The following is a 12,128-nucleotide window of genomic DNA, read 5'->3' as shown; positions in this document are numbered from 1 at the left end:
TACAATACCATTTGTGCAAACTTTCTTTCATTTGTTGTGTTTCTGGGTCTCTAATAAGAAAATTTCAGTCTGCACCAAGGAGACCTAGGGTTTCTCCTATTCCATCCTGTAATGTTTTCAGAGTGTCTGCTTTGACTCCGAGGTCTTTGATCCATCAGAAAGAATGACATTGCCCCATTTGTTAGGAAATGGAAAGATTTGGAAAAAATTATATTAAGTGAAGTAAGCCAAGCCCAAAGAAACATAGGTCCCATGGTTTCCCTTATTTGCAATATCTAGTATATGTATGAGTCAAGCAGAGAAAGTCAGATAAGGTGATGTTAAGAAAATGAAACCTGGGCTGGGAACGTGGCTCAGTGGTAGAGTGCTTGCCTTGCATGCCTGAGGCCCTGGGTTTGATTCCTCAGCACCACATAAGCAAGAAGAAAAAAAGCCAGACGTAGCGCTGTGGCTCAGGTGGTAGAGTGCTAGCCATGAGCTGAAGAGCTGAGGGATAGTGCCCAGGCCCAGAGTTCAGGCCCCACGACCGGACCCAAAAAAAAAGAAAAAAGAAAATGAACCCTTAGATATGTATTTAAGTTTTTTTCTTTCATGCATTTGTTTCTAACGCATAAATAAGATTATTTCTTTGTTGCTTTGTATGTCCCTCCCCCACAGTATAACCCCTGCTTTCACTGTATTTGATGTTGGTTTAATTTGAGGAGGGGATGGGGAAAAACAATTCGTTTAAATAAGGATACAGATGGATCCGTTGCAACAATGAGAAGTACAAGTTGTCATGTTGAAAACGAACTTTACAACTTTGGTGGTGGGGGGAGGCTGGGAAGGGATGTGAAGGGTAAACAAAGGAGGAGGCAACAATGCTTGATAATAAATGAACTCATTATCTTGCCCATGTAATTGTAACCCCTCTGTACAGTATGTTCACAATAAAAATTTAAAAAAAATTCAGAATTGTGTAGCTATTTAAAAAAAAACACAAGAATTTAGGTAGTCATACAAAGGACTTCTATTTTACTACTGCATTATACATTTTTTCTAATGTTGGATACCAACATTAGAAAGCTATTAGAAAACTCTTAAACCCTTTTTGTTGACTAGTGAGTTCTTTTACACTATAACATGGTATTTCCCAAATCATTGATATAGAAGTCATTGTTTCCTATTTTCTCATTCCTAGAATAAGCTGCACAGGAAGACCCCACTGGTCCTCAATTTCAGTCTGTACTTTTGAATACTGAGGAAAATCTTTCCTCTGCTCTCTATCAATTCCGTACTATCCAGTTAGAATAATTTAAAATAGTAAAAATGGAAAAAGATAAAGTAAATCATGGTGAAAAAACATATGCAGGAAATTCACCAGATTTTTCTGACCAGTTCAACCAATGTGAACTGTTGGTGAAATACATGGACATCTCATTCCCACTGGCACTCAAAGTCTCTGGTTAGGCAATTCTGAGGAAGACAAGGAACAAGATGAAAAAGTCAGGAATGGTATCAATTGCAAGAAAAAAGTGGAGTAGGATCCAAGCAAATTTATTCTTTGGGATGCCGAAATTAATCAACTTACTATGATGCGGAGACTACTTTCCAAAAAGGCCACCCAGATGAATACTGGGAATGAGGATGATTATACCCCTCTTCATTGGGAAGCCGAGAGTGGACACTTAGACATTGTCCATGAGTTGGTAGCTCAAGGCAGATATTTATGCAATAATTCTGAATGGCTGACAACCCTGCACAGTGCTTATATGTGCAATAATACCAGGGTGGCTTCTTTCTTAATTCATCATGATGCAGATACCAATACCCAAACTAAAGGCCTCTTGACTGCCTTGCATCTTGTTGCTGGAAATAGAAATAGAAAAGATACTCTGTTGAACCATTATATCAAACCAGGTCTGAAGAACAACTTGGAAGAAACTGCATTTAATATTGCAAAAAGGATAAGTATGTATCACTACCTTTTTGAAGTTGTGGAAGGCTGTACAAATTGTTCTCCTGAGTTGTAATGGTTTGGTTAAGTTTCTTATATTTCAAAAATGCCAGTCCATCCTTTGTGTCCCTTAAATTTTTTTTCATAATACAAAGCAACAGCAATATCTTACTTTAAAAATTCATGGATTCCATGGTATTCTTCCAAGTGAATTGCCTGACTTTGATGTCAAAATATATTCAAGAGTTGTTTGTATACATCTATAATGATTTATGCAGAGTTTGTGATTTTTTAAATCAGAAATAATTTTAACTTATCTGTTAAAATGAATAGTATAGAAACTACAGTTGTTCCTGGTAGTTTTCTGAAAAAAAGTATATCTATGTTTGTATAATATCCCTAATCTATTTCATTCGCTCCTAGATATAATACTTGGAATTCTACATTGTTATATAATGTATAGATTCATTAATAAATGCGTCCTTTCAAATTGCATTTCATATAGAAGAAGTTTAAGATTTCTTTTTTTCCTAGGTCCTTATATTATTTTATTTCTTTGGGATAAAATTACAATGTTATCTAATTTCAAGTTTTGTAAAAGTTATGCTGTGTAAAGGCCTTTCTAAGGTGAAGAATTAATACACTGATGTGAAATTAACCTTTAATTCTATGAATTACATGTATTGTTACACTTGTATTTTTATAATTAACTTTTTAATAACTGTTTTTCATTTCTTGCATCAGAAGAATGAAAAATATGGAATACTTCACAAATTTTCATATCATCTTTGTGCAAGTGCCATGTTAATCTCTGTATTGTTGTAATTTGGGTAGACCTGCTTCTGAAGCATATAGTACCCTCTAAATTTAAGTACTTAATGATGCAATCTTTATACAGGCATATATCCATGGTTCCCTATTTGTAACAAGGAACCCTTATTGTTCCTAAAAATGCTATTGATCTTATTTCTCTAAAATTCTGTGTATAGTGGAAAAAACATATCGTTTGGTCCATTGCTCATATTTACAATTTTTTTGTCAATGTCTATTTTGTCGTGTTCATTTTAAATTTGATCATACTTTGAAACATTTTCAGCTAAGTCCAAGTACTTATTTATCAACTCAGTTAGCTTTGTAGAGCTAATGGATTCAAAGTAAGCCTTGCTTAAGAGCTACTTCTAAACTTCTGCAGCATAAAATTTCCTAAATGAGGTCTCAGTGGTACAAATGTCTACCTGAACCTTTACCCTTCTTCCATGTAGAAACAGAACAACCAGAATATTTTACCCTGACAGCATAGATTGTCTTACTGGAACAAAACTATTCTTAGTTACAAGGGATCATAGAGAGATGAACAGTTCAGACAGAATTGTTCAGAATGGAAGTTATTTTATCAAAATTAATTGTTTATTATACTTATCATTTCAAAAGTAGATAAAGCCAAGAAGGTGAAAAAATTGTTCATATGCATGATTACCTACTGTTCTGGCCTGTCTATCATCCAACCAGGCAGGAATTTACGCTACTGACTTTCTATCACCAAATATTTCCATAGCTCCTGGAGAAGGCCTTATGTTTCTCCTTGATATTAGGCCTTAAATTGGTAATGTTTTAATCATAGCGTTTCCTCTTGCCTCTAGGCTGTAAATCTACAAATGGTAAAGCTTTAAGTCTAACTCTACCAAAAACTGAGGTAGAGATAATGGAATAATACTTTAAAACAGAGTTGCCTTTGATTCCCTAACCACAACACAACAATGCAAAACAATTTTTATTATATATATATTTACATATTTTCTATTTATATGTGCTGATTTTGAATTTCACACAGTGAATCTTTCTAGAAAATAATTGAAGACTCATCTCACTTTCTCATTTCCTACATTATTTCAGGACCCCAATTCCTTACAAGAATTAGCAGAAATCAATTGTGAAATGTAAGGCAACTTAAAATGAAAGATGAGATCACAAAATCTGAGAGAAAGTACTGTAATTCAAACTTTCAATTTACAGATGACCAGCCCATACAAGTGAACAAAATCACAAATGAACAAGATTATTTTTAATACTCCTCTCCTAATGATTAATGAAAGATTTCAGTGCAGCCAAAAAAATAGTTCCTGTAGGGCTGGGAAGGTGGCTCAGTGGTAGAGCACTTGCCTTGCATGCCTGAGGCCCTGGGTTCGATTACTCAGCACCACATTAGCAAAAAGAAAAAAGCTGGAAGTGGCACTGTGGCTCAAGTGGTAGAGCGATAGACTTGAGCTGAAGAGCTGAGGGACAGTGCCCAGGCCCAGAGTTCAGGCCCCACAACTAGACCCCCCAAAACAATAGTTTCTGTAATGATAGATCCATAATTGGTCTACCAAGGCTAGGAATACTTGATTTAGAGGTCAAATATAATTTAGAAAAACATTAAGTGGGAAGATCCTTAACGCTTCAAAACACTGGTACTTCAGTAAAACTAGGTTCTGTAGTATAAAAATGTTGTCATTCTCAAACCAATGATAACCTACATTTAATCTCCTGAATGTATATTCATTTTCAAATAAACTGTTAAAAATCACATTTGCAAAAATAACCATTGACAAGTAGATGATAGTGACATTACAACGTTTTCAAGTTTAGGGAGCAAGTTACAATAGAGTTGATTTACGTACCCAGCAATAATACCAAACAAGTTCAACCATTCATTAAAGTGTAGAAATAGTACCCTCACCATTCGTGTTGTTCAGTAGGTGCCTTCCATAAATGTGTTAAATGTATCAGCCTCCCATATTTCAAACCCAAATATTAGCTAACAAAGTAAATTTCATCACATAAGAAGGTACATTTTTAAAAGTCACTAATAGATGCCTTATCATGTGTTGTTTTATGTTTTCCCTATCTTTCTAACATAGTAAGAAATATGATTTTAAGTCTTGAATATGGATACTGATGAGAGATGTGACAAACATAAAATCTGTCTTCTATTTCTGTCATATTCGACTAAGAAGTAAATTTTAGTTTTCTTATTTTTCCAAAACTTATAGGTAGTAGAAAAAATTATCCTATGTAAAATAAATAATCACACACCATTGTACAAAGCCATTTATAAAAACTGGTAGTTAGGAATAAATTCTAAGCCATTTTTAAACTTTCTTATTGATTAAACATTAATCTTCCAAATGAACGAGAATAAAATCATGTCTAAGTGCTTAACATCTCCAGTCTTGCAAATTGTTATTACAGATGAATGAATTATGGAAATATAAGCTGACAACAGTTCAAGTGTATGTGGGAGTGAAACTCCATGGAATGTATATAAACCTTTCAAAGTATTAACAAGCAGTTTAACAGAATGACTATCAGGAAATTGAAACCAGAGAGGAACAATAGTCAAGAAATAGAATGAATGAAAAATGGAACAAGGGGCAAGTACAGCTAGAATACTCAAAGTACATATGTAATAAAGGAAGTGGAAAATCTGAACTACATCTTGGAGAAAGGGTTGGTTGAGATTGATAGAAGGAGTGACTCTGATCCAGGAGCATTAGACAATTAGATGGACAAATTTAATTATAACACACTTGCACAACCTTTTGAAATTCAGTTAAAAACAACAAATAAAAACACACAAAAATCACAACCAAACAGCAATGTCTAGAGCGTATGAATATGACCTCTCAAAATTTTAAGCAGTTAATGAAGAGCAGTCTTTGGGAAAGCAAACAAAGCTGTTCAAAGAGGGCAGTTTGGGGTAGGGGAGAATTTTGAACAGATTTAAAAAGGTTGTCTAAGGTTATAAATCACCCATATCTACTGCAAATATTTTCTTCTGCGAGTGCTCTTTGTCTGAACTGGATACTCCAGTCCTGAGGCACATTTGATAGCTTGTGAAGAAAGAATGGAAGAATCAAGATCAAGAACCTATTACTCCAGTGGAGAGAAAACAGTCCTCTATGTTTTCTCTCAATCTCTTCACTACTCCATTTTCATATGTTTAATAACGTCATTTGATTTTGAATTATCTTTCCTTCTTTGTTCTCACAAAGTAATTGTTCAAAATAATACATTAAATATTATTTGCCATTATTTTCTATCATGCTGTTTACTTGTTCAAGCGAGTCCATTAAACTTCCCCTTTTCATTTGGTTGCCACGAAAACCCAACAACTATGTTAATGAGGACCAACATTAATGCAACACTTTGTCTCCAAAAATCCAGTCCAAGAACCTATAATCACAAATATTTGGCTATATTTTTTTTCTTTTTTCTTTTACCTTGAAATTTTCTTGTGTCTAAAGTGCCCACAAAAATAAGTACTCCACCACTTTTTGATTCAATCACTTTTAACCTCAAAGATATATTTTGCTAACAAGATATTTAAAGGAAACCTAAGAATACTCCACTTTTATCTTCTCTCTTAATACTTTTATCTTCTCTCTTAAGACTCTCCTTAGATACCATATCAGGAACAGTGAAGTTATTCTTTGCAAAATTATTTCAATAGATTATTTTCCTCTTGGTCTTGTATTTGCTCAACATGATGTATGGAGAAGAATAGAGTTAAATCACAGATTCCTTGGATGACATTGTCTGTTACAAATGACAATACTTCTATCTCCTACTTCTATGTCCTCCTCTTAGCTCTTGCTTGATTTCCAATTAATCACAACTTCTTGGCTTCAAGTCTAGTGAAGCTGAAGGACTATAAGGCGTCACCCACTGCTACATCTTCATGGTTTCTCTTTGAAAACTCTTTTACTTGGAGATGGAATTTATTGTCATGTCTTCATTCAATTTGTTCTGCATTATACTGAGCCAAATAGGCTCTGTAAAATCACTTTAGGTAGCAAAAACATTAAGACAATCTATATCAAAAAGTTTGGCCCCCTCCACTGCTGAAACCAAAATGCTTAGCTAGGGTTTCTAATAACGTGTTTTCTTACCTTTTCAAATTGCTCAATTATTTTCTGATCCCCAAACTTTTAGGCTTATGTAATAAAAGAAGTCTTCACTATCTCATATTAATAAGGATATTATATTTTTGAGCTACTATGAAATGTGAAATCATTAGTTTGAAGTATCTAATCAGATTTTTTTCTATGTTTAAGTGCTTCAAGTGCAAAGGCATTGTGGAAAGTATTAAAACAGAAAAGTGTAAACTCAATACGTTCTTTCATTGTGAAGGGCACTTTCTCCCTAAATATTTTGACCCAAATTATCTTTTTAAGAGAAATACTGTTTAGTAATTAAAGGTCAATTCACAAATTTTGATATCTTATTTAAAAAAAAAACTTTGAATTTAAATTCCACTACAACCTTGTTTCACGCAGTAAGAGTATATTTCCTGGGTAAGGACAATTCTCATGGGAACCTACAAGATTTACAGCAAGGTTTTTGAGGTTTGTTTGTTTACTGTGAAAATGAGCCATCTTATCCACATTGCTCCTTCTCTGCTAAGTCTCCATGAATTTCTTAGCATGAAAGCCTATTTTCCCAGGCAATTTTAAATTTCCTTAATAGGCTAAGTTAAAAAGTTTGAACAATTAAAATTTACCTGTCATAATTTTAAAACTCTTTTGAAATTCCTTTATCAGAATCGCAAATTTACCAATCCTAATTCCACCTTTACCATCAAAAACAGTTAACATGTTGTTTTCATGATATAGTATCCATGAAACTATTATTTTCCAGTGGCTTTGTTATGCATATATATGAACATATAAGCTGATGCTGAGCAAAATGAACTCCAAGATATGGAAAGAGATATTTATTTGCAGTTGTTGTTTTTAATGTACTATGTGATTTCTATTTTCCTTGGGTTTTCCCCCTATGGTTTATCTCCTACTGTGTTTGATTTTGGTGTATTGTGTATCCATTTACCTTAATTAGGGAAGGGAAGAGGAACAACAAAATGGCGACACATAGGACAAAAGGCAAACCAATGCAATAACAATACTCAGAAAACAATATGTTGGAAATGTACATTACAACTTGTGAGGAGTTTTGGGGTGAAGGAAAACTGAGAAAAATGAGAGAGGGTATAAAAAGTTTGAAAAGTTATGTATTCACTGCCTTACAATTGCTAACCCACTGCACATCACATTCACATTAAAATTAAATTTAAAAAATAAGCTGCATGAAATAAAATTTCACTGTATTGGCATAGTAAATATTGTTCTTTATGTAGTAACTTTTTAAAAAATCAGTACTATTTGGCATCTATTTTGAATGAATTACCCCTTCTTTATCGGAGGGCCATCAACTTGAATGTTATTGAACTTGACAATTTTTTCACAATATACTTGCCAATATTTTCAAAAAAGAATTAACTAGTACTTTCTCATACTAAAACCGAAAACCGTTTAATTCTATGGAAACCCATAACTTTTAAAAGTAAATAAGTTGTTAAGAGGACAGAATATGTATGTTCTTCAAAATTCCTATGACTAATAACTACTCACTTTCAAATTCTGAACATTCCATACCTAAGAGATTCAAATAGTACCTGTTTCCATGTTATGTAATTCTGCAATAGATGCATTTTCCAATGCGGTGTTACAGATTGAGAAGTGAACAGAAAAATAGCCACATTCTGGTATAGGATAAAACTATAAAGCATCCATTATAATTAATTTTTCAAGAGTAAGCAATAGTTTATCAGATTAAGCTATTATTTCTATGACCATCAATCCCAAAATTTATACCATAAAGTCATCCTAGAACAACGGTTTTCAACTTGTAGGGTGCACCTCAAAATTCCCTTAATTCACATCACAAATAGCTTATCTCTATTGGGAAAAATACTACACCTCTGCTAATGTGATGCCCTCCATGTTCTGGAAAGAACACCACAATAAACTGGGTTGCATCATTTTTCCTCCACTGGTATTCTTGCAAATATTATTTATATTTATACTTTTTTAACTATCATAGATATTCAGGATGCTAAGATCGGAAGATTACATTCAAAGCCCACCCAGGCAGGAAGGTTCCCTAGATTCTTATCTCCAATAAACTTCTCAGCAAAAGCCAGACACAAGTGATGCTGAGGTTGAAGTGGTAGGGCACAAGCCTTGAGCTTAACAGGCTCAGAGACAGTGTCCAGGTCCAGAGTTCAAGCCCTATGACAAAGCAATAAAACAAAAGCAAAAATAAAAACAAACCCCAAACCTAGCATTTTTCTCACTGTATACAGAGGCACGTAATTAAGGAAATTGCTTCCTGTGTTACATACAGGTAGAAGAAAGAAGATGTCACACAATTATGCTCTTCATACCATGTAACATTAAAGCCTCAAGAAATTTCTTTTTCTACATTTATAAATTAATATCATCAATTTGTTGGCAACTCGGTCTACATTATTCATATCATTTTCTACATGAACAGTTAGAATTATCTATTAACTGAGTTCTAATTATAACTCCTTGAAACAATATGCTAGGCAAGTTGAATGCAAGAAACACTTGTAAATTCGTCAATTAAACCTTCTACCTAAAAAAAAAAATTGTAGTATCCTATAGAATATGAAATTACAAATGAAACCAAAATATTTTTTGAAGTCTAAACTCTAATTTAGCAAGATCTATAAAGACCTACATTAGATAAACTTTGCTATTCCTCCAGGCTGAATCTTTTGTAATCCTTCATCCTTTCCTTGGAATCTAACAGAATGATGATTACTTACTTTTTCAAATTTTGGATGGGAATCATGAACCATTTTGCATCTAGGAATGTTCTGTAATGAAGAGAGCATTTAAAACACAACTGAGGACTATATACCAGTTGCATTTCAATAGAAAACTTGGCTTTTCAAACCATAATGAAGAAATTAGCCCAAACTTCCAACAGTGTATTCCTTTCTTGTTTGGTTTGTTTTATTAAGACAAAATTATACTACCTGGTCCAGGGAAGGTATCAGTAGTAATTGCAGTCTCTAATCTCCTGTCAGTCTGAGTGCTAGAATTCTAACCTTGTATCACATTGCCCCACCATAGTTTCTTGGTTTATTTATTTATTTGTTTGTTTGTTTATTTTTGGGTCCGGTAATGGGGCCTGAACTCTGGGCCTGGGTGCTGTCCCTCAGCTCTTCAGCTCAAAGCCAACGCTCTACCACTTAAACAACAGACCCACTTCTGGCTTTTTTCTTTTGCTTGTGTGGTACTGAGGAATCGAACCCACGGCTTCATGAATGCAAGCCAAGCTCTCTACCACTGAGCCACATTCCCAGCCCCTTCTTGGTTTATTTAATCTAGATATAGATTAGCAATTCTGAACTTCTCCAGTGATATTATCCACTGGACTTCTCAGACTGTTCGTGTACTATTTTCAAAGATGTTCTAACATTTGACACAGGGTATGAACATTTTCAATGCATCTGCCGGGTCTCTGATTCATTACTCCATAGATCAAATCCCTTTAATATTGATTACTTGACTCTCTTATTATCTCTGGTCTTTACCTATGTAATATTCTCAAACTTTTTTGAAGAAAGTTCACTTGAGGATTTTCTCATTTCAAAAATTATCACTTGATTCTAGTTTTACTCAGGACATCTTTTCTACTGTTTTCTAACTTTTCTACATATTCTGAGAGTTGCTTCAAGTGCCTCTGTGTGTATGTGTATGTTTATATGTATGTATGCAAAAGCCTCAAGTTCTTATTCATCATTCTTGCTCATGACTGTTATTCTATCACCTGAGCCATTCTTCCATTCCAGCTTTTGGCTGGTTAATTATAGATAGTGTCTCAGACACTGTTCTGCCCAGGGTGGATGCAAACTGAACTTCCCAGACTCCTTTATATTCTTAGGTTTCATTTATCCAGTAGAATCAACTTTTAAACTACAAACATTTTTTGATTGTAAAGTCTAAGCTGTAGCCCAGATTTTTAACTCAAGAATTCATATAAAGATAGATGAACATACAAATTACATATGCTGAGTGTACACTGTTAGACATGTGATCCTAAGCTGGGTGGTGGTGAGATCTGAGGATTGGGGTTCAAAGCCAGCCCATGTAGGAAAGTCCCGGAGACTCTTTTCTCCAATTTACTGCAAGAAAACTGGAAGCGGCACTGTGGCTCAAGTGGTAGAGCATTAGCCTTGAGCTGAGTAGCAGAGGGACAGTGCCCAGGCCCCGAGTTCAAGTGCCAAGACCACCACCAACAAAAAATATATAAGTAAAGGAAAGAAAAAAATGTGATCTTATCCATCAGTTCATGGCTAGTATAATCCCTCTCTCTGAAGATTGACTTTTTTTTTCCAATTAAGTCCATGCTGTTATATCTGACTTGCATTTGAAACAGAATTATTCTTCCACTCTACTTTCTACAAAGTTATGTCATTAGCAAGCATGATTTAGAAAGGGAGTGGCCTCATACTTCCTGTTTCACGTAGGAGTAATGCTTTCTCTATATCACTTTCGTAAATCTACATACTGGACTTGGCTTTATTGTTTCAACGTGGTCTTATTTGTAGAGCCTTCTGTAGTGTATTGAACCCTTATACTTAAACACAGAATTTCTCTTTCTCTAATTATTGCTATAGTTAACATGAGTTAACAAATTCATGTAAACTTGGGAAATAATGTGCAGCACATACACTCACAAAAGAAATGATCTGAGAATCTTCTCCCCTTTAAAATTCGCCTTAATTTTCAGAGAATTTACAAATTTGGAACTCAATATACTCATGGATAATGTATTTATAAGAAATATAAATTTCATATTTTCTCTTTACTAAGTTGTCTCTGAAACACGTGTTAACACAGGTCCAAAGGTGTCCTTGTGTTATTTCGGTGAAGCGAGAAAACATTCATTATACCTCAAGCAGCACCATAGATTGTTCCCAAAAGTAACTGTTACTGGATGTGGAAACTGATCCCAGGAGAGGAATGGAGCATAGAAATTTGACAAAGTTAAAGTTAACTTGTGCTTTCCTTTTTACTGTAAAAGAAGAGAATCCGAAGGCTTGAAGGAAACTCTGTCCCTGACTTTTTCTAGTGTGTTTTTACTCATATATAATTTTTCTGTAAACTTCTAGTTGAGAGTACTACAAAAAGAAATAATGTGTCATTTGATGTCCAGCATAGAACAAAAGGAAATAACAATAACTGTGTTTTAAATATGATCTATTGCAGGGGCTGGGAAGGTGGCTCAGTGGTAGAGCACTTGCCTTGCATGCCTGAGGCCCTAGGTTAGATTCCTC

At 34.3% G+C, this 12,128-nt stretch overlaps 1 pseudogene; it reads right to left on the bottom strand.

Moving 5' to 3' along the window:
• Nucleotides 1-2,687: 2,687 nt before the first annotated feature.
• Nucleotides 2,688-2,787, bottom strand: LOC122124796 (annotated as a pseudogene).
• Nucleotides 2,788-12,128: the final 9,341 nt, after the last annotated feature.

Source organism: Dipodomys spectabilis, unplaced genomic scaffold (genome assembly GCF_019054845.1).
Source record: "Dipodomys spectabilis isolate Male_0828 unplaced genomic scaffold, ASM1905484v1 ptg000247l, whole genome shotgun sequence".
Classification (NCBI taxonomy): domain Eukaryota; kingdom Metazoa; phylum Chordata; class Mammalia; order Rodentia; family Heteromyidae; genus Dipodomys; species Dipodomys spectabilis.
The sequence above is the reverse complement of the archived record's forward strand: the minus strand, read 5'-3'. Positions and strand labels throughout refer to the sequence as shown.